This window comes from Melanerpes formicivorus, unplaced genomic scaffold, assembly GCF_026170545.1.
Source record: "Melanerpes formicivorus ecotype bairdi unplaced genomic scaffold, bMelFor1.0.p_v2 SCAF_19, whole genome shotgun sequence".
Taxonomy (NCBI): domain Eukaryota; kingdom Metazoa; phylum Chordata; class Aves; order Piciformes; family Picidae; genus Melanerpes; species Melanerpes formicivorus.
In genome coordinates this window covers 5,259,798-5,279,327 of record NW_027142371.1, presented here as the reverse complement: position 1 = coordinate 5,279,327, position 19,530 = coordinate 5,259,798, and the positions used below count along the sequence as shown (strand labels likewise).

Below are 19,530 nucleotides of genomic sequence, written 5' to 3'. Positions count from 1 at the left end.
TTAGCCAACACAATCCAGAAGCCTGTGTGGCTCTTGCGCAATTAACTGAGGGGCAGTAACAGGGAACACTTCCCAGGTGCTTGTTTCCAGCACTCCAAGTCCCCATGCCAACAGCTTTGGTGTAGGAAGAATACCTTCACATTATTCAAGGCACAGAGAGCTGACTGAAAGAAAATTAGCTTAAGAAAGCAATGCCTCCACATAAAGACCTCAGTTCTGACTGACCCTGTCCTGTTAGGAACTAGGTCCAGACATCAATCCATCCCCACCTAAAGCAAACGTTTTTGCTTTTCTCACCTTCCCAGTGTGAAAGCAGAAGTTCTCCCTGGTTCTGGTCTGACATAGCCCTAAGGGAGTTTTTTTTAGGGTTTGTGTTTTTTTTTCCTTGACAGGCTTTAAGAAAGGTAATTGCCAAATCTAAAAGTGGGGCTGTTGGTCCTATGAAGAATGTTGGAGCCAAGCAAGTGCGCTTTACAGGAAGGAAATATGGTAGTCCAGGAGAAGTTCAGGAGGAGAACAGCCTGCAAGGCTGCCCTTGACACCAGAGATTGTGTTTTCCAACCTACAGGGAATACCAAGAGGCAGCTCACTAGGACAGGTAGAAATGCAGATTAATCTGCTTGTTCAAACCCAGCTGCTTTCCTGGCTGGCCACACAGGGTTCCTGCCCTGGAGTTCATTGTCCTTCACTTAATTAAGCTGCACTGTGCTGGAGCTGGCAATGACCCAGTTCCCAGAGGCCCTCCTGCTCCCTTCCTTAGCTCTGAGGGGCAGGAGGATGTTGCATATGGAAAGTCCCTTCCAAGAAACAAAGGGAATCTTACTCTCACTTTCACTCTGGGTAGTTAATCAGTGTCCCTGCCTCCACCACAGGCTGATCCACCCATCTGTGGAATGCTCCCTAATACCACCCCCTTAAACTTTATTTTGCCAAAACTTTTCCCCTTACCTGGAAAAGGGGGAAAAAAAGGCAAGATGATTATGTAGCCTAGATAGGATTTACCCAATTCCCAAGTGTTCTTCCCTTTGCCTCTTTGTCCCCATCCCTTAATAATTTATACTTTCATTGCAATTGCATGAGGATTGCAGTATTTTCCTTGTACTGTGTTTCTACAGCCCCTTGCACTTCATGTCCCTTGTGCAGGACTTGGATTCTTGTGCATTCCAGCACTAAGGAAACTAGCAGAGCTATCAGTATGCAGGACAGGAAAAGAAAAATTAATCTGGTTTAGAGTGATTTTATTTTCCATTGTCACAGCCAAGTCTGTAAAAGCATAGAAGGAAAGCAGCCAACCAAGTGATCTGATTTCTTGGAGCTGATTTCTACAGATATGAGAAGGCCACAGGAGAGCTGGCTGCTGCCTCATTCAAACCCTTCTCCAAGGCTATCACAGGGGATGCTCTGCTTATTCATCATATTTCAGTGAGAAGCACCAGCAGCTCATGAAGCAAATCAACAGCAACGACAACAATGCTTTACCCCAAAGAAGGCAAAGGTCAGTATTCCCACCTGCACTTTTGCTTCTCTCAATAGGTACTAACTTGAAAGAGAATTTCTGCAGCAGAGACTGTTCTGTGCTCTGCTGCCTTTCATGTCTCATGCCCAGAGCATGCATGGACACACTTCTCCAGGCTATGCTGGTGTGAAATTTAGCACACGTGGACCTAAACAGACTATGTCCTATCCGGCATAGTGGAGCACAGAAGGAATTTCAGTTGCACATAGCAACTTTCTACTCAATTTTCAACTATCAGCAGGGAGGCAGAGAAACCCTCAGAAACTTCAATGTCTTCAAATAAAAGCTGGGGCAAAGGATCAAACTTCCTCCAAGAAACACCAACAGAAGCAGCAAAGCACCAAAACCAGGAAACCCATCAAGAGGCTGAGACTTTTCAGGACAGTTGGTAAGCACAAACTTTGCTTTAACCACAGACAGCTCTTGTAGCAATCTAAACTGAGTGACAACTCTCATCAACCTTCTACACTTTGGAAGCTGAGCTCCTAATTTGTAGTAATGCAAAAACCTCCCTTTCTTCTTGTCCTGTCATCCTGTTTCTGGGGATATCCCCCTACATGAAATGATGCCTCAGCATCCTCTGAAACAGGCTGTTTCCTTTTCAACAGTGTTTATAGTCAGGCACAAGCCCTACATTACATTTCATTTCATTTCATTTCACTCCTCTCAGGCTGCTGCTTTGCCTCAGCAGCAGTGTTGCTCTTACGCCCTGCCTGCCTGAACTGGGGACAAAGTGCAGCAGAGGAGAGGACCACCAACATGAGTCCAAAGAGGGACTGAATGGGACCACGTTTTTCTTAACTGACTCTCCTTTTCAAACTCTCCATTATGCTTGTGCCTGACTGATCAGGCAGAATAGGGGCAAGCTGGCCGCATGCCAAGGCCAGAGCAACTGCTGAGGTTTTGTGTTTGCAGCACTTATCTGAGTCAATAGTCTGCTGAATGTTTTCCCATCCTAGAGCCTTCCTTCTTTGTGACAGACAGGGCAAAAAGCTTCCAGCACAGGAAAAGCAGGGAACATGTGCAAGAAACACCTGGCTGTCTCTGAGGATTTACTCTGCCTGGCTATTCCACTGAAGCCATTCACCTGAGGTTTTACTCTTTGTTTCATTCAATTGTTTATTCCCTTCCCCATGCCCTAGCAGGAGGAACTCTTTGAAGCCTCTCAGCCCTTCATTACATCCTGGACCCTGAGGATGCTGCTGTCCTAGTCCTCTCAACAAACAAGCTCAGCACACACAGCTCTTTCCTGAGACAGGTCAAAGGTGGCCTGGCAAGTGCAAAGAGTTCTCTCACTCCTTCTCAGAGCTGATCTAACCATACCAGAGCACAAACTGGAAGATGAGCTCAGACTGCTGTTGATAGAAAGCTAAATGTTTATTCATCCACTATAAATGCTGCACTGAATCAAAACAAAGCCCTGTCTGCCCCAGCACCTGCCTTCAGTAGTGGTTGATAGCAGATGCCCAGGAGGGAATATGATAGGCTGAATCTATTTCCCCAGAATGCTTTCACAGCTCTGGTAATTTCACATCCAGGGTTTCCTAGTGAGTGGTATCTGTGCCTCAGTCCATGCCATACAGCTCATTTTGAGCCCATGTAAACTTTTAGCACCCCCAGTCTCCTGTCAGAGTACCATGCTGCACAGGGCATGAAGCTGTTTCAAACCTACCATCGTTTAGTTTAATTTGAATACCTAGCTCTTGTATTGGAAGAGACAGGGAATGGTCAATTCTAATACACCTTCTCAAGGCCATTTGTGATTTTATAGATCTCCACTGGCTTGTCCTTTAATCATCAGACTGAAGGAGTTGGGGCTGTACAGTCTGCAGAAGAGAAGGCTCCGAGGAGACCTAATTGTCGCCTTCCAGTATCTGAAGGGGGCCTACAGGAAGGCTGGGGAAGGACTTCTCAGGATATCAGGTAGTGATAGGACTAGGGGGAATGGAATGAAGCTGGAGGTGGGGAGATTCAGGCTGGATGTGAGGAGGAGGTTCTTCACCATGAGAGTGGTGAAACCCTGGAATGGGTTGTCCAGGGAGGTGGTCGAGGCCCCGTCCCTGGGGGTGTTTAAGCCCAGGCTGGATGAGGCTCTGTCCAGCCTGATCTAGTGTGGGGTGTCCCTGCCCATGGCAGGGGGGTTGGAACTAGATGATCCTTGTGGTCCCTTCCAACCCTGAATGAAACTATGAAACTATGAAACTATCTTTCCTGCAGGCTGAAGAGCCACCCCAAGCAGAGGGGCTGCCTGGTTGGCAGTGTGAGCCAAGAAGAGGTGCCACTGTTCCAGCCTCTGCAATAGCAGCTCCTCTCTTGTGACCTCTCTGCTACAGTTGTGTTTCTAACAGCCAGTTCCTCACCTGCCTCTCTTAAGTCCTTCTTTAGGCTGGCTATCCTGTGACAGCAAAAGCAATAGCTGCTGTGGATGTGGTCACGCTTCCGCACGCGCTCCACTCACAACATGACGCCAAGACGAACCCAAATGCTCGTGGGCGGATAACGAGCTCTTAGTGTTGAGAAAAAGAATCTCATGTAAAAATATCCTAAGCCAAGAATGAAATGTTGTTGTTGTTGTTTTCTTTCCCTTTCTTTTGACAAACTCAATAATAGTAAGAACTAGATTTGCTGGCTGATTTACTCTCACATCCCCTGCTTTCTTTAAAAGCTTACCTGCCTGCTTACCCCCCGGCAGCCCCTGCAGAAAGCTCTCATTAAAAAAAAATATGCTGGGGGATCAGGAAAAGGAGGAAGGCTTTAGTCTTATGTCTTTAAAAAACAGAAGATCCTGGTAGAATTTTCTTTGATGAAGACTAGTTAACAAAGAATGCATCTGCAGGGATCCTAATGCTGCTTTAGTTGGAGGAATTTCAAACTCTGCACCACAATTCTCTCCTTCACACTGTCCTTTGAGATCTTGGAAATGAAAAGACCTTTAAACATCAATCCCTTTCTGTACACCTTCTAGTTTTTAGCACACAGAGACATGGGAGAAGAGTTGATATCAAGCAAGATTCAGAGACTTTCCTGAGGAAAATCTGAAGAAAAAAATCAGATTACAAACCCATGTATTTGAGATTGCAAAACACAGAGCATCAAACCAAATAGTCCTAAACTCCACCTGCAAACAAAGCCCACCTGGGAACAGCCCTGTACATGGATAGTCCTCACTAGGACTGAAAGGAGTTTTGGCCAGCACACCTGAACTGGGCTGAGGGACCATAAATCATCTCATCCAGAAAAAAAAATTCCCTTCTTGTTAGATCTGGACTTTTCTGCATGTGGTGAGCAGGCCAGGAACTGCTGCACACCTCTTCAGCTGCGCCTTTGCCACCCTTGTCAAACTCACCCTCAGCTGGCGGCAAGGAGGAGAACCACATCATCTTCCCAGAGTGCACAGAGGACAGAGCAGAGGACAGCAGTCTTCTCCAGAGCTAGGTCCAAAGTATCTGCTGCTTTTCAGCTCACCACTTTTGTCCCTAAGGGCACTCTCATGGTACAGGTGAGAGATTCACACCAGAGCAGAGCAGTTAGTGGCTGAGAAAACACCACCTTGGATTTGAACCCCCAAAGCATTCACCTTTGATAAAGCCTCAGCTGGCTCCAACACATGGGAAATATGATCTGCTGATTATTCTGCCTTCTCCTCTCTCATACAAAGGACCATGGGGGGAAGTCATGCTAGCAGGAAAATAGGAAAATCCCACTCCTCTTACTCAGATGTGGCCACAAGCAGAGAGAACATGGGTACTAGCCTTCTCCTGCCAAAACCCACTACATAACCCCATGGCATAGTGCCTCTCCGTAGGGAATGGAGCTATGACTCACCCCAGGGCATAAGGGAAACAACATTGTCGTCATTAAAAAGCCATTATCTTTAATGAAAGCTGGGGAAGGTTCAAAGTGGCCAGAAGTCTTATTTAGCAAATAGGAAAGACAAATACTTTAATAAAAAGCTTCTAGTGGTTTTCTCCCTGAGACTTTTGCTTTCCCAAAGAAAAGGAAAGGAACCAGCCCACTTCCCTGAACCTGGTACTCTCCATCTTCTTTTTCTTTTCCTCAGAGAAGATAAAGGGAGAATTCGTGAGAGTGTGATCCATGAGAGGTGACCCTATGAAGAAGGGTCACAGTCTCAAGCTGCACCAGGGGAAGTTTAGGCTCGAGGTGAGGAGAAAGTTCTTCACCAAGAGAGTCATTAGCCATTGGAATGTGCTGCCCAGGGAGGTGGTGGAGTCACCATCCCTGGAGGTATTCAAGAGGGGATTGGACGTGGCACTTGGTGCCATGGTCTAGTCATGGGGTCTGTGGAGAGAGGTTGGACTCGATGATCTTTGAGGTCTCTTCCAACCTTGGTCATACTGTGATACTGTGAGAAGGTAAGCCAGATTCCTTCCCCTAAGCAGAACAGAAATATGATACAAAATAGAGCTAAAAACCAAAGCACTGACCCAAACACCCAGAAGCCAGCTCTCAGCACAGAGGGTCTTTTTTGTGGCTGGCATTTCTGGGTGCAGCTAGGAAGCAGCAGCATGCAGTAACAGCAGGGGGTGAAAATAAAGAGAACCTGTAACACTGCCTCACCTATTTAACAGCCTTTATTCACCTGACACAATTTACATGGCAGAAATGGTCACACTTGTTTTCTTAACTGGGAGCAGTAGCTGTCACAAGCAAGGGCAGGCATTGCCAGCCAAGCTTCTATGTTCTTTGGTAAAACCAAGGAGCTCTGCACTTTGCAATTTAGGAAATGCAGAGTTTAAAAAAATTGGCTTTATTTTACTCAGAATGAGGTGCCCTTTTTTTCTTTTTCTTTTGCTTCACCTCCCCTCTAGAAATTAACCTTTTTACTATTTCAACACTATTGCAGCTCTGCCCGGGTTTGAATTATAGAACTCTGGGAGAAACTTAATTGACCTCCTTAAAGCATGTTCCTCTTTTCAATAGCCAGGCTCCCACTCAGATCAATGAAAAATTATGCCATGAATTACAACACGAAGAGAAATCTTGTAAACAGCAAGAGAGAGAAAATAACTAAGTGAGGAAAACATTTTTTCCCCCCTGGCTATTAAGGTGTGGTTTATATAAACAAGCTGTAAAACTCCACCAGGGTCTTTCCAATGGAACTTCATTTTGCTTGCTAAGAAACTTGCTATATTTTTTCTTACAGTGCCTGTAGGAAGTAGCATATTAAAAACCCACTGGTGACTTGTGGAAAAATATGGGGTAGAAAAAGGTTGATCTAAACCAATTCAGCAGATGGAGATGTTTCTTCTAGGCAGCATGTTCAGAAGACTGCAGTGTGGGAGTCCTTTATTTCTGACCAGTAAGGATAATTGCATGAAAACAGGAGTTTCCTGTTTCCTGTGGCTGCTGCTGCTATGCTGCAGGAAGCATCTCTAGGGCACAGTTCTGGGTCCAAAACAGCTGAGTGCTAAAGGCTGACAATGGGTTTGTCTTCTGGACCAAAGGGAGAGGAGTAGTCTGTTCTTTGCCTGTGCTTGAACAAGGGCTCTCCCTCAGCTTCTCTCTTAGATCCTGTGTGGGAAGCAGCTGGTATAGAACATGATTCAGTAGGGATTTAGCTGGCCTGGTAAAAGGTGTTAGATTAGCATGTTCCCAGGTAAGTCACTGGCTTTGCAAGTTCTTCCATACATGAGTTTTACAGCAAAGTGGCAGCAGTCTGGGAAGGGAGGGAAGCTGATGTCAGCTTCTGTGAGGACTTGGACATTCCCCTTGTGCAGTGTGAAGCTCACAGGAATGACAGTGCTGCTGGCTAGAGACTTAGTGCCAGATGTTCATTCAGATCCTGCAGCCTTCCCCTGGATGCTGTTGGCAAGCTTCCAGGTCTGCAGAGCAGGAGAATTAAATACAAACTGTACACGTGTGCTGAAGTAGGGAACTGCTAGACAAGAGGAAGCTGAAGGCTTTTCTAATACCTAATTTCCTAATGTTAGAAAGGTGGTGAAGAGCCCTAAGATGTATTTCTTCCTGTACCTCTGAATGCCATATCCCAGATCAATGTACTGTAGACCTCTGGCCTCAGTAGGGGCAAAAAACTGTCAGTGCACCTGTGCTGTGCAATGTCTGCACACACAGAGGGGCTGGGTGGTGGTGAATCCTGTCTCCAGTGAGGGAGAAGCATTCTCCATCTGCTCTGTCCATTAGCCTGGCAGTTCAGGACTGGTGTCTGCATGATGCACCATCCAACAGGCCTTGGCAGATGTCTCATGCAGGTCCTGGTCTGCTAGCATTTGTACACCCCACTGGCAATGCAAATGAAGTAAATAGCCCCTTCAGATCAAGCCAATGTGAAGAGCTGAGATATATATTAATCTGCAGTGTCACAGACAGCAGGTTCAGATTCAGACCCCAGGCCTAATGGTGGAAGTAGCTGTTCCTCATGTGCTGTGCTGGGAAGTAGCACAGCAGGTACCTGCAATAGGGATGGGGTTAAGAATCAACCCCCCTGCAGCCCCATTAGGTTCCTGCAGAGCAGGGCCACCTGGCAGCTGTTGCTGATTCCTCTGTTGCTAATTCTGCCTGTGGAAGCCTGTAGCTGATGGGTCATACATGCTAAATACCAAGCCAGGGGCTGCTGCCTGAAAGCAGCTCAGTGCAGGTGCAGAGGCTGGAGTGAGCCAGCCCAACAGTGAGAGTTCAGCTTGAAGTAGCTGAAGGCAGAAGTGAGGCATGGATAACAGGCTGGGGAAATGTTTAGGGAGCAATTTCCTGCAGCATTTGAAGTATTGCTGTGTTATTTTCACTGGCTGATAGCAACAGCCTAATTAATACTCTAATGGATTGGAAATTCTTTACAGCAACTACAAGTTTAGAGGGTATTTCTGATACTGAAATGCATAAATAACAGTTCCAGTGGTTATGGGAGGGAATTTGGTATCTGAGTTGACAGTGGCCATTGGCATGTATGTTTAGTGAGAAACAGCAATGAATGAAAATTAGCTACTAATCAGCATTCTAGAGATTTTTCTCATCCAATTAATATAAGCAGCATAATCTCTTGAAACAACATACTGAGGGATCAGAACTGCTGCTAATGTAATTACTTCCATAACCTGATGAGCATACCTGCCAGCAAGCACACTTCAGAGGCTGGAGAGTGCTGGCTGTCCAGTGGGAGCTGTAAGGACAGATGTAGGTGGAACACAGGGTTTGCAGGTTTTATTATCTCTCTAAGAAATGTGGCTCAAAATGGTGTGAAGATAACAGATCCATGGCAGGCAATCCATGAATGCTCTCCAGACTGAATGCAGGGGCTCGCTGGATGAACTGAAATGCATGTAAAGAACTAAGTGTGGAGATCCTCCTGACCAGGCAGCTGTAGGGGGTGCTCTGTGCATGTGCTGCCCAGAGCTGAGCAAAGGGCAGGTGGAGTTTCTGCATCAGCTGTCCCTTTGTTTGAGTTGTTCTCTGTGAATACAGTCAGGATGCTTTCACCGTGTCACCATAGCAGTCTGCTGTAATAAACCTCTGGATCAGTGGTCATTAGCTTATCTGTGAGAACAAGATATGTGACAAAGTGAAGACAAAACACTTGAAGTAACGCCTAAAGTTCTCACAGGCTTTAATTTAAAGGAGTAGGGGTGGAGGAGGTCTTCTGTACTGATAGGATTTTGCTTCAAAGCTTTCATCTGCTGGAGTTTCTGAAATGCCTGCAAACAGCTCAGTGTCTGTCTCTATGATGTTTTGGTCTTAACTAGCTTGTATCTAGAGAGCATCCCCTTGCACTCCTTCCACACCTTTGCTCCAACTACCAACATACCATGCTCAAAAATGTGTTCATGGCTGCCTTTACCACAGAGTTTCAGGGAAATTAGGATATATGGTTGTCACAGCTGGTAAACACAAGCTGAGGGTCATGTTCTTCAGTACTGTAAGAGCTCTTTTTCTGTTCTAGGGGATATCCTACCTGCTGCTGCTTCTCCAGACACCCTTGGTAATGGAGAGCTGGCTGAGCTTGACTCAGGTATGTTTCCTGTGTGTAACCATAAGCTGTTCAATAACTGGAGCTGCAGGGGACTTCCTAGTACAACTGCATTCCTACTGCTGAATAGAGAAATTTTGCTGTCTATAGCAAGCATAAAGGTAAGATCACTGATAAAAAAAATCTCTTAATATAGTCCTTTGATGAAAGATGTCAGGAGAAGGTTTAACACTCAATTTGAAGCCATTTGCAACTCTCCTTGGAGCTGTCTTTGGGATCTCTTGTCCCATTGCTTGCCTGACTTCTGCAGGCACTGCAGTGTCTGCAGGGTGTTTTGAATGATGAAGGCCAGGAAGTCCACTGTGGACAAAGGCTGGCTCACAGCTTCTTCTCTGCACAGAGAGCTCCCAGCTAGCTCTCACAGGCCAGCACTGGATAATCACAGCATGTCCAGGGCTTGTGCTCTGCTGCTGTGAGGTGGCTCAGCAGGGCAGCTGGGATGAAGGCAGCATTGCCAGTTCTATCGGTGCCAGCAGGCACAGACAATGCAGTGTAGCTTTCTTAAACTGAAATCTGGAGTCACTCAGAGGCTGTTGAAGCAAATGTTTACTTTTCCCACAACAGCTCTGTTCCTTGGTGCCATGAGCATTTGAGAGGAAAATAGCACAGATTATTTCTCTGTCTGAGGTTGCTTTTAATAGACCTGTTTTCATACAGGGTGAGAGGTTTAACATTTGTATTCCCCAAGACTCAGGCATTTTTTGACTGCACAGTGATTATTGTATTCTTTTCAGGCCCATCTGTTAGATGGCTGCATTAGCTGATGGGATAGCACAGTCCATTTACTCACTGCTGCTTCTGCTCTTTGCATTATTTCCTCTGCCTGCATCCCTCCTCGGTGACAGATTAAGCTATCTGACACATCAGCTGTGTTGACAGGCTAGATGTTATCAGGGACAGCAGGGAAATAAAAACTGGTTTTGTGGTTGCCCTAGGAAGATCCACATTTCAGGACACTCAGGCTGCCCCGCAGGCAGTAAGGGGAAGACCTTTTTTTGAAGCAGAAGGTTTCTTTCTTCTACAGCATCCAGTGTTTTGAAGAAATGCTCTGCAGCTACAGAATTCTGTTCTTCTTCCACCCTTCTTGCCAGATCCCTTTCCCATCCAGGTGCTGGGCACATGGGTATATAGGACTGAGGCCTTTGGCACTGCAGCAGTGGTCTCCTGGCAGCTTTCGTCTTGCACTTTATGTCCCTCTGCTCCCTGCTGTGACTCTTCTTGCTCAGACCACCTGGCTGATGCTCAGGTTCAGCTCACTGTGTAGGAGGACTGGTGCTCTGTTTTAAAAATATTCTTTGTGCCAGACCCTATTCATGGTGTAAATCAAATCAGTTACATTCCTTAAATTTAGTTAGGATTTATGGAAACAGACAGGCTCAGGACCATTTCTGTTTGTGTTACCCAAGAATTTGCCTGATTTGATAGTGTTGTATCTACAAACATGTCTGCTGGGTAGTCTGCACTTCACTGTGCCTGTCACTTCTTCTGTTCAGCTTTGAATGCTGTGGCTGGGTCACCTTGAAGTCTTCCCTCTAGTGCTGAGAAACAGCTTGCCTTGCCTTGGCTTTTCTCAAAGCAAATATTAAATCCAGGGGCTATCCTTGTTTCTCTACTTTGCACAGACTCCCTTGGGCTCATGTACCCTTCCTCAGCGAGGACATGCAGGGTCAAATAACCTTTTGGAGATGTGGTCTCAGCACTGACTCCACAAGGAAGTAAGGCATGTTTTCTGTCTCCAACAGGGTGACAGATGTCCCTCCAGCAGGCTGAGGACACTCAGGTGGTCCATGAGGGTGGTAGGTCAGCAGATGCAGCCCCACGTGGTGCTGTTTGCCCAGATGGATTCCCTGAAGCCTGTTCTGAAAGCCCCTCTCTGAATGGGATGTTGGTGTGTCAGCACCCAGGGGCTGCCCCAGAGTAGCACACAGGCTTTCTGCTCCACACATGCTCACGCTTCCCGCTGTGGGTGGCCACAAGGTTGCTCTTTAATTGCAAGGGTGAGGCTTGTGCTTTTGATCCTCCCACAGGTACTGGAACGCTTGCACACTGGTGCCGGTTAGAGCCTGGCCCACCAGCAGCAGCTAACTTCTGGATACCATTTCTCAAGAAGAAATATGATCTCTTCCTCTGCCTTTGTTTAGCACTTGCAGTATGTGCACTTTCATTGTGCTGCACAGCTGCAGCAGTGGTAGGCATTGCACTGATTCCCCCAAATCCAGCTGGATAATTTAATGGCCTGTTGATGAAGGAAGATGGTTGCTGTCCCATGGATATGGCTGCAAATCACCTGCAGGCTCAGGAGAGTGCTGCTGTGGTTGTTACACACTGCTCAGGCTTGTTTGCAAGACTTTTGTCTACCAAGAGGAGACAAAAACTTCTTTCCCCCCTGAGATGGAGTGCTCAGGGGGGAAAGTCTTTCTGGAGCGTGAATCTATTTTTCAGTGGCTGTGGATCAGGCCCTTGACACCAGCAGTTCAAAACAGACTTTACTTTCGTGTATTCACTGCTTTTGAGGAGGATATTTATAGGTCCAGTTTTCCTGGAAATTTACAGAAGGACTGAAAGTGTCTGAGAAGTTTTGTTAGTCAGCAATTTATGTTACTGTGGAAACACTTTAGTAGGGTTTGGGAAAACTGCCTGGAGAAAAAGGTGGTTGCCAAAGGTGCTAACAGCAACATGCACCTCTTGTTGGTCCCCAGCTTACCTAAACAGCAAGCACGTGATTCAGAGCAGCTACTGCTGTGTCATGAGGGTGACACATTTTGTGCTCCTGGTCCTGATTTCCATCACCATACCCAGCTCCTTCAGCCAGGGCATGGCATATGGACAAAGTCCAGCAGCTATGAGCTAGCTGCATGGCTGGAGCCAAGCACTGGAAAAGCCTTTGTGGATCATTTCTCATCCTTTTCCCTTTCCAAAGCACTGTCACCAGGGGCTCAAGACATAATGGCAGTTGTCAAAATCTGAATCTCATGCACAGAAGTTTCCTCCAGATGTAGACTTGTGGTGCTTGTGAGCTGCTGTTGAGGCTCCCTTTCCTTTGGCAACACTGAATTTTTCATTATTGCTAGAGATACAAAAGGATTATTCAGAGACAGTATTGAGGTGATTTGGGCTTGGACCAATTTCTTGGACCCCTCAGGAAAGCTATTCAAAGTCCTTTCAGAATGTCATCATTTAAAGTCTAGTGACCTCTTCTGTCATCCAGCTGTCTTCTGTTTTCTTTAAGGCTCTGAGTCAGTGGGTGTTGATAGTGATGCTGTGCTGCAGATGGCACAGAAGTGTACTGCACTTCTATTCATTTTTAAAGCCACTTGGCAGGGTCACTTAGGTCCACAGAATACAGTTTGGGGAAAGAAATAAAAATAGCTCCTAACAGATTTCTCCAAGATGTGTTAGGATAAAGTCCTGGTCTGGCTACTGAACAGTAGCTGTGAGGCCTGTAGGCAGCTCTAGCCATTCAGCAAGAACACATTCCTTTGCCAGCCACAGCACAATTCATCTAACCTGTCACAAAGTGCCAGTCATCCCCACATTGTAGAATCTATGCAGGGACTCAGGGCCCACATCCTGCAGGCAATAGACTAAAGGGCAGATCCTACCAGACGCCCTGAAGAGTTTGACTTGGGAGCCTGCCTGTGTAAGTTGTTGTGAGGACCCAGGGCAAAAACAGAACAAAACAGAAGGTGCAGTTAACCCATCCATTCAACCTCAGCATCCTCTGCTTTTATCACTGCTAAAACTTCCACAGTGACTGTGGTTTTCATGAACAGAACGATGGGGCAAAACAAAACAAAGCTATGCTAATGCCCTTAAACTGAAACCTGACAGAGGTCTCTACCACTTACTTCTTCTGAACCTCATTTGTTTTCTTTGCACAACAGTGTGATGCAACCAGTGCTTCCATTCTCTGTGCAGACAGCACCCTCCAGTGCTGCCCACCCTTGAGGCACACAGCACACCGTTCCCTACAAGAGGTGCAAGGGCATGCAGCCTCCATGTCCAGCCACATTGGGAACTAAAGCATCTTGCACCTGTGAAATCAGTCACAATCTGGCTGAAACAGAATCAGCATTGCCTAATCTGTGGGGAAAAAACCCCTTTGAAGTCATCACAACAGATTCTCTTCAGCTGAAGATGAAAAATCTTCATGTAACAACTACCAAGGTGTTCATTCCCTGCAAGATGCTAAATCAAAATTTATTTCAACAGGTGGTGATGCTCAGGACCAACACCTGAGAGGAGGAGCCCTGCTGCAACGTTCAGATCTACACAGCTCTATTTCCAGAGCCACCAACCTGCCAAAGCACTGCAGAAGTTAACTCTTGCAGAAAGGTGTTACTTCCCCCTTTATTTCCACTGGTGAACACAGGGGAATGTCTGCCCAGTCTCCCCTGCCTGAGGGGCACACGCAGTAGAGCAAACCAGGTAACTACTCTTATCACACCGTTCATCACTGCCAGCTACAGTCCTAACATTGAGTCTCCAGAGGCTCCAGTAGTGATGCTGGTGAGGGGCTTCTCCAGGTGTGGGGTGCACACGGCCAAGCTGCTTGCTCACAGAGCTGGGAGGCACAGGATGTTCATCCTTGGGGGAAGCAAATAACATGCTTTTGGGGAAAGTCCAGAGCTCAGCAGGATTGCTTCAGGGACAAGCAGGAGGAATAGGCACTGTCACCACCTCTGCACCCGGCTTGGTCCTCTGGGTTGCACCCACTGGAGTGCCCCATGTGGATGCCCCTGCTCCAGGCTTTGTCAGACATGCATGGGGAAGGGATTGCCTGCCTTCAGAGACCCCCACAGACAAGCAGGGAGGTCACAGAACCCATTTGAGGATTCTGCACAGCCAGGATGGTGCTGCAGAGCACAACCCTGCCTGGGGCTGACTCATGCAGCCCTTTTATTGAAGCCAACAGGCTGAGGTGGGGCAACATGGACAGAGGGGACCCCATTTTGCCCCACTGGGGGCCTGCACATTCCTGGTGTCCCCTCACTATTCTCCCAAGCCTGGGCACCCTGCACTCCTTGGCCTGGCAGTGTTGCATCCCCTCAGCAATGCCAGCACCCATGGCTCCCCAGAGCCAGCCAAGGACTTGCACCCCCAGGCACCCCTCTGCCAACAGCCCCACACAGCCTGTGCTGCCTGCTCCACAGGGCACCCCGAGCATGGAGCAGTGCCCGAGACTGCTGCCAACAGCAGGAAGCACCAGAGCAGACCCTGTTTGGCTGTGTCTTTCCTCTCTCCTGGCCTCTGCCCTGCTCACTCTCAGGGTTTGTCTCAGGCTCAGCCTTGCCCCCAGGACCCTACAATGCTGCAGCACTGCCAAGGTACCAGCTGGGTGGCATCTCCATAAGTGGTACCCCCTTTCCTGCTCTGCTCAGCTCCCCCGACCACTGGAATGGCTGTGCCAGCACCCCAGGCCACCTCCAGCCCAGGAAGGGGAAACCGTAACTGGGCAAACCCCACCAGTGCCCAACACAAATGCAAGGATGAGACAGAGGCTGAGCTTAGAATTATTTATGGAAAAAGAGATACAAATTTCTCTACAGAGACAGAAACAAACCTTCTTAGAATCATAGAATGTTAGGGCCTGGGTGGTAGTTTTAGGCTGTGCCTTAAAAGTCTTCCACATATCTCGAACAGAGTGTGATAGAATGTCTAGCCTTGGGATGATGGGGCCCCTAGGCACACCCCCAGCAGGAGCTGGCTGGAGGCTGGGCAGCTCCTTTCCCACCAGCATCTACTGTGGCAGCTGCTGTTTCTGCTTCCAAGCTTAATACAGCAGGCATCTCCATCCACCACATTCTGTGTATTTCCTCAGCCTCACAGGGGCTCACAAGCTCTTCTGGACCTGCCAAAGAAAGGGTAGGGGTAAGTGGTCTTGCCCCCTGCAGCCCCAGGCCCATATCTGCATCAGCACCCACAAGCTCCTGAATTCCCCCAGTCAGCTTTTCAACTCCTGGCTGCTCTTCAGTATGACTGAGCTCCTATAGCTCAAGCCTTGAAAGGTGCAGAAGAGGCACCAGCTCTAGCTCCAAGAAGGAGCCACATCCTCCCAATGGGTTTAACTGTGGGCACAAGCTCAGAATGGTTGGAGCTCTCCTGGGGACACAGAGGGGTGAGGGAAGAGTGCTGTCAGCTGCAACCCTAGGAAGCCAACCCCAAGAGCAAACCACCCTGATCCCACCACCAAGGTACCTGGGAAAGGGGAGCAAAGGATGCTTCTGATGGCAGCACTTTCCTGCTGCTCTCAGAGGAGGAAAATCAAAGTGGCCCTGGGGCAGGGCTAACAGACTGGCAAGCAGCAGCATGTGAGCAGTGGTTGTCCTTACCTTGGACAGTGGGTCAGCACTTGGCTCTTCCTCTGCAGTGCTTCTGGCCCTGGGAATCTCTCCCAGCCCTCTCTTGTCCTCAGCACTGCACTGGGCATCTTTCTCAGCTCCCACACCCTCTAGGCTCAGCCTGGCAAGGAGGAAGGGGCTGCACAGGCCCTTTGCCCAGGCAGGAAAGGTTTGGCATTCTGTGGAGGAGGTCCAGGTGTCAGGAATACACGGCTCAGCTGCTTGCTCAGACTTGAGAGGCAATGGGAGTTGTTTGTCCTCTGCTGGAATAAACACCACACAAGCAAAGTCCATAGTTCAGCAGGATTGTTCCAGGTGTGAGCAGGAGGGAGAAGCAATGCCACCACTACAGCAGGCTTGAGCATGTGGCTTTGCAGCCATCAGTGACCCAGGCAGCCACCTGTTCCAGGCTTTGCCAGAGCAACACAAAGCTCCTATCCTAAGGGTGTGCCCTGCCTTTAAAGACCCCCACCCCCATAAACAGGCAGCTAACAAACCCCAGCTGAGGGCAGATTCTGCACAGCCAGGACAGTGGTGCAAAGCAGGGCCATGGCACAGGGCTGGCTTACACAGCCTTTCCATTAAAACCAACAGGCTTTTAAAGCTGATTGTCCTTGCACCTCTTCTGCTTCCTAGTCCTCCTGTTTGACCTACCTATGGGTAACATCAGCCCCAACCCCTAGAAGGAGCTTCCTTTACCTCCAATTACCCAGAATCCTACAATTAAAACCAGGGAGAACAGTAAGCACCAGCCCTGGCAGTGTGACACAGCAGCACTTCCCTGCTGGTGTATCAGACATGATCTGGCTTGAACAGTGAGAAGTCAACACTGTCGCTCTGATGGGGAAAAAATTCAGTCATCACGTACACCAGCAAGTGCCCAAGAGTTATGCTGTCTGCTCAACTCACACTGCTGCAGCTTGCACATTCCTTGCTCCCTCTCTCATTTTTCAGTTGTTTTTTGTTAAATTGAAGCCAGTGCTCAACAGTTGCTTTAAGAACTTACCATACTCTACTTGCAAGAGGTTCAGGCAGGGTGGAACAAACCAGGTAACTGCAATGCATCACTACCAGTTACAGCTGTCACGTCACATCTTCCAGAGGCTCAATACCTCCTCTGCCTTTGCAGCACCCTACAAATAAAGCCAGTATTTAGCACCAGCCCTGGTAGGGTGTGGGACATAGCAGCACCTCCCTGCTGGCATATCAGACATGATCTGGCTTGAACAGTGAGAAATCAGCACTGTCGCTCTGATGGGGAAAAAATTCAGTCATCACTTACACCAGCAAGTGCCCAGGAGTTATGTTGTCTGCTCGACTCACACTGCTACAGCTTGCACATTCCTTGCTCCCTCTCTCATTTTTCAGTTGTTTTTTTTTTTAATTGAAACCAGTGCTCAACAGTTGCTTTAAGAACTTACCATACTCTACTTGGAAGAGGTTCAGGCAGGGTGGAACAAACCAGGTAACTGCAATGCATCACTACTAGTTACAGCTGTCACGTCACATCTTCCAGAGGCTCAATACCTCCTTCCTCTGCCTTTGCAGCACCCTGCAAATAAAGCCAATATTTAGCACCAGTCCTGGTAGGGTGTGGGACATAGCAGCACCTCCCTGCTGGCATATCAGACACGATTTGGCTTGAACAGTGAGAAATCAGCACTGTCGCTCTGATGGGGAAAAAAGTAAGTCATCACTTACACCAGCAAGTGCCCAGGAGTTAAGTGTTTACACAGCCACACTTCCACAGCTCCAACAGACCTTTGGGCAGTGAAGGAATTCATACAAATCCTTCCCCAGAAAGGGCTGGCTGCTTGGCATGCTCAACAAGCACACAGAACAGAGGAAATACTGAATCAATCAAGAAAAAACACTGATCTGCAAGGCTTCCACAGCAGAGTATGAGAGCCACGGCAGATGTAACAGAAATGAGGCAGGCAGAGATAACATGTCTGTAGGCCCAGCCTTTAGGGTTACATGAGGCTTCTGCCTTCCCAAGGCAAAGGAGTGAGGTCTCACACGCAGCAGTAGGTGGCATGCAGTTACCAGACCCCAGGAATAACAACCGCTGGGCCGGGAACACCACGTGGCTCATGCCGTGAACAATACTGCAGGCCTACAAGTCAAGGACAAAGGAGGAAAGGCCCAGAACCAGCACCTCCACCGAGGGCCCAGGCCAGCTCTGCCCCACGCCAGGGCACCCACGTGTCTCCAGCAGGGCCTGGTCTCCAGCCTTCTGGCCACGGGGCGTCTCTCTGTCACGGGCCTGGAGCAGTCAACACACTGCCCCTGGCAGGCCGCAGTTCGCTCACCTTGCTGGGCCCGCATACAAGGGCAGAGCGATGAGGCACAGCAGGCCTGGCCGCACAAGGAAACCCTCTCTAGTATCTAGGTTAGCGGTAAAACCGGCAGACATATCAAGTCTGCACGGACGCAAATCCGACAAAGCATGGCAGAAGCAACTCAGCAGCTACGTGGCTGGGTTTTGTTATTTTTTGTGTAAGCGCTGTATTTTTCAGACCAGTGAGGAACAGTTAAGGACTTACCGCTCGTAGCTGCCAGAGGCTCAGGCACGGTGGAGCCAACCAGGCAGCTGCCTTCACGGCACTCCTAAGCCGGTCGCAGGAGTCCCCGAGGCCCTGCATCTGGGAGTTAAAGGAAGAGAAGAGTTAGCACCGGGCCCCACAAGCGCAGGAGGCTGCGCGGCGCTTCCCGCTGGTGCATCAGACACGATCTGGCTTGAAAGCAAGAAATCAACAGTGTCGCTCTGACGGGGAAAAAACTGTCATCACCTTCACCAGCGAGCCCCCTGCCCCCCGCCGTGCCCCCGCCTGCCCAGCGGAAGCCCTTCCCGGGAAGGGAAGCCACTCACGGGGAAATGTCAGTCACACAAACCCGGATTAGGGTGGCTGGGCCCAGGGCCCCGAGGCTGAGCGGCACAGAAGCGGCCATGCGGCCACGCTACCAGCCCAGGCGGCCTAGGCCGCTCCCTCGGCAAGCAGGCACGGAGGAAGGGAACGCTAGCAGCCAGCAACAGCTCAGGCCGGGAGGGCCACAAGGAACGAGCAGCAGGCTGGGAAGCCCCGGCCCAGCAGCCACCCAGGCCCCGGCCCCACACCCAGCTAGCGACCCGCGCTCACCTCAGCCACGCCGCAACAAGAGGACGAGCGGCCCCACGCGAGGCGCTTTATAGGGGCGGCAGGGCCCGCCCCGGCTCCGCCCCGGCTCCGCCCGCGCTGGGGCGGGCACCGCCGCCACGTTGGGCGGTGCCGTGGGAGCGGGCGGCCCTCCTGCCCTGCCGTTTTCTTCCCTTCGGTCGTTATGCTGTCAGCGGAGGGGTGCTGCTCGTGCGGCAGGCGGTGGGTTCAGCCGAGCCGGCCACTCACAGCTCCGGTGGGCTCGGATCTCTTGCGGGTAGTGCGAGGCGCACCCGGCCGGGGCCGCCATTTCGCGGCGTGCTGGTTGGCGCCGCTGCTCCCCGGCCCCGCTCACCTCATGGTGGTGCGCGCCTGCAGTGCCGGCAGCGCGCCCCGGGCGCCGCTGTGCGCGCGCTCCCTGCGAGCGGGTGGTGGATGCAGCCGGTGTGGTTCGCGGCGTGAAGGCCGAAGCGCTGAGGCTCTGCTAGAGAAGCCACAGGAGGTGTTTTAGACACTGAAATCATAGCATTACAGAAT

At 49.4% G+C, this 19,530-nt stretch overlaps 1 long non-coding RNA gene and 4 other non-coding genes across 6 annotated transcripts; all 5 read right to left on the bottom strand.

Annotated features, from left to right (window-relative positions):
- Positions 1-15,017: 15,017 nt before the first annotated feature.
- Positions 15,018-19,043, bottom strand: LOC137446867 (uncharacterized). Of its 2 annotated transcripts, none has more exons than XR_010988742.1 (6): positions 18,997-19,043; positions 18,403-18,501; positions 17,278-17,408; positions 16,863-16,989; positions 15,848-16,116; positions 15,018-15,366 (listed from the first exon to the last, which is right to left on the bottom strand). It is a non-coding gene; the product is annotated as an uncharacterized lncRNA (long non-coding RNA). The 2 variants fall into 2 exon arrangements; XR_010988741.1 differs by having other exon boundaries at positions 15,848-16,119; positions 18,997-19,041.
- Positions 16,640-16,730, bottom strand: LOC137447164 (small nucleolar SNORD12/SNORD106). Its single transcript, XR_010988808.1, has one exon. It is a non-coding gene; the product is annotated as a small nucleolar SNORD12/SNORD106 (small nucleolar RNA).
- On the bottom strand, positions 17,054-17,144 carry LOC137447166 (small nucleolar SNORD12/SNORD106). The gene has a single exon (XR_010988810.1). It is a non-coding gene; the product is annotated as a small nucleolar SNORD12/SNORD106 (small nucleolar RNA).
- LOC137447167 (small nucleolar SNORD12/SNORD106) lies at positions 17,473-17,563 on the bottom strand. The gene has a single exon (XR_010988811.1). It is a non-coding gene; the product is annotated as a small nucleolar SNORD12/SNORD106 (small nucleolar RNA).
- LOC137447165 (small nucleolar SNORD12/SNORD106) lies at positions 18,571-18,658 on the bottom strand. The gene has a single exon (XR_010988809.1). It is a non-coding gene; the product is annotated as a small nucleolar SNORD12/SNORD106 (small nucleolar RNA).
- Positions 19,044-19,530: the final 487 nt, after the last annotated feature.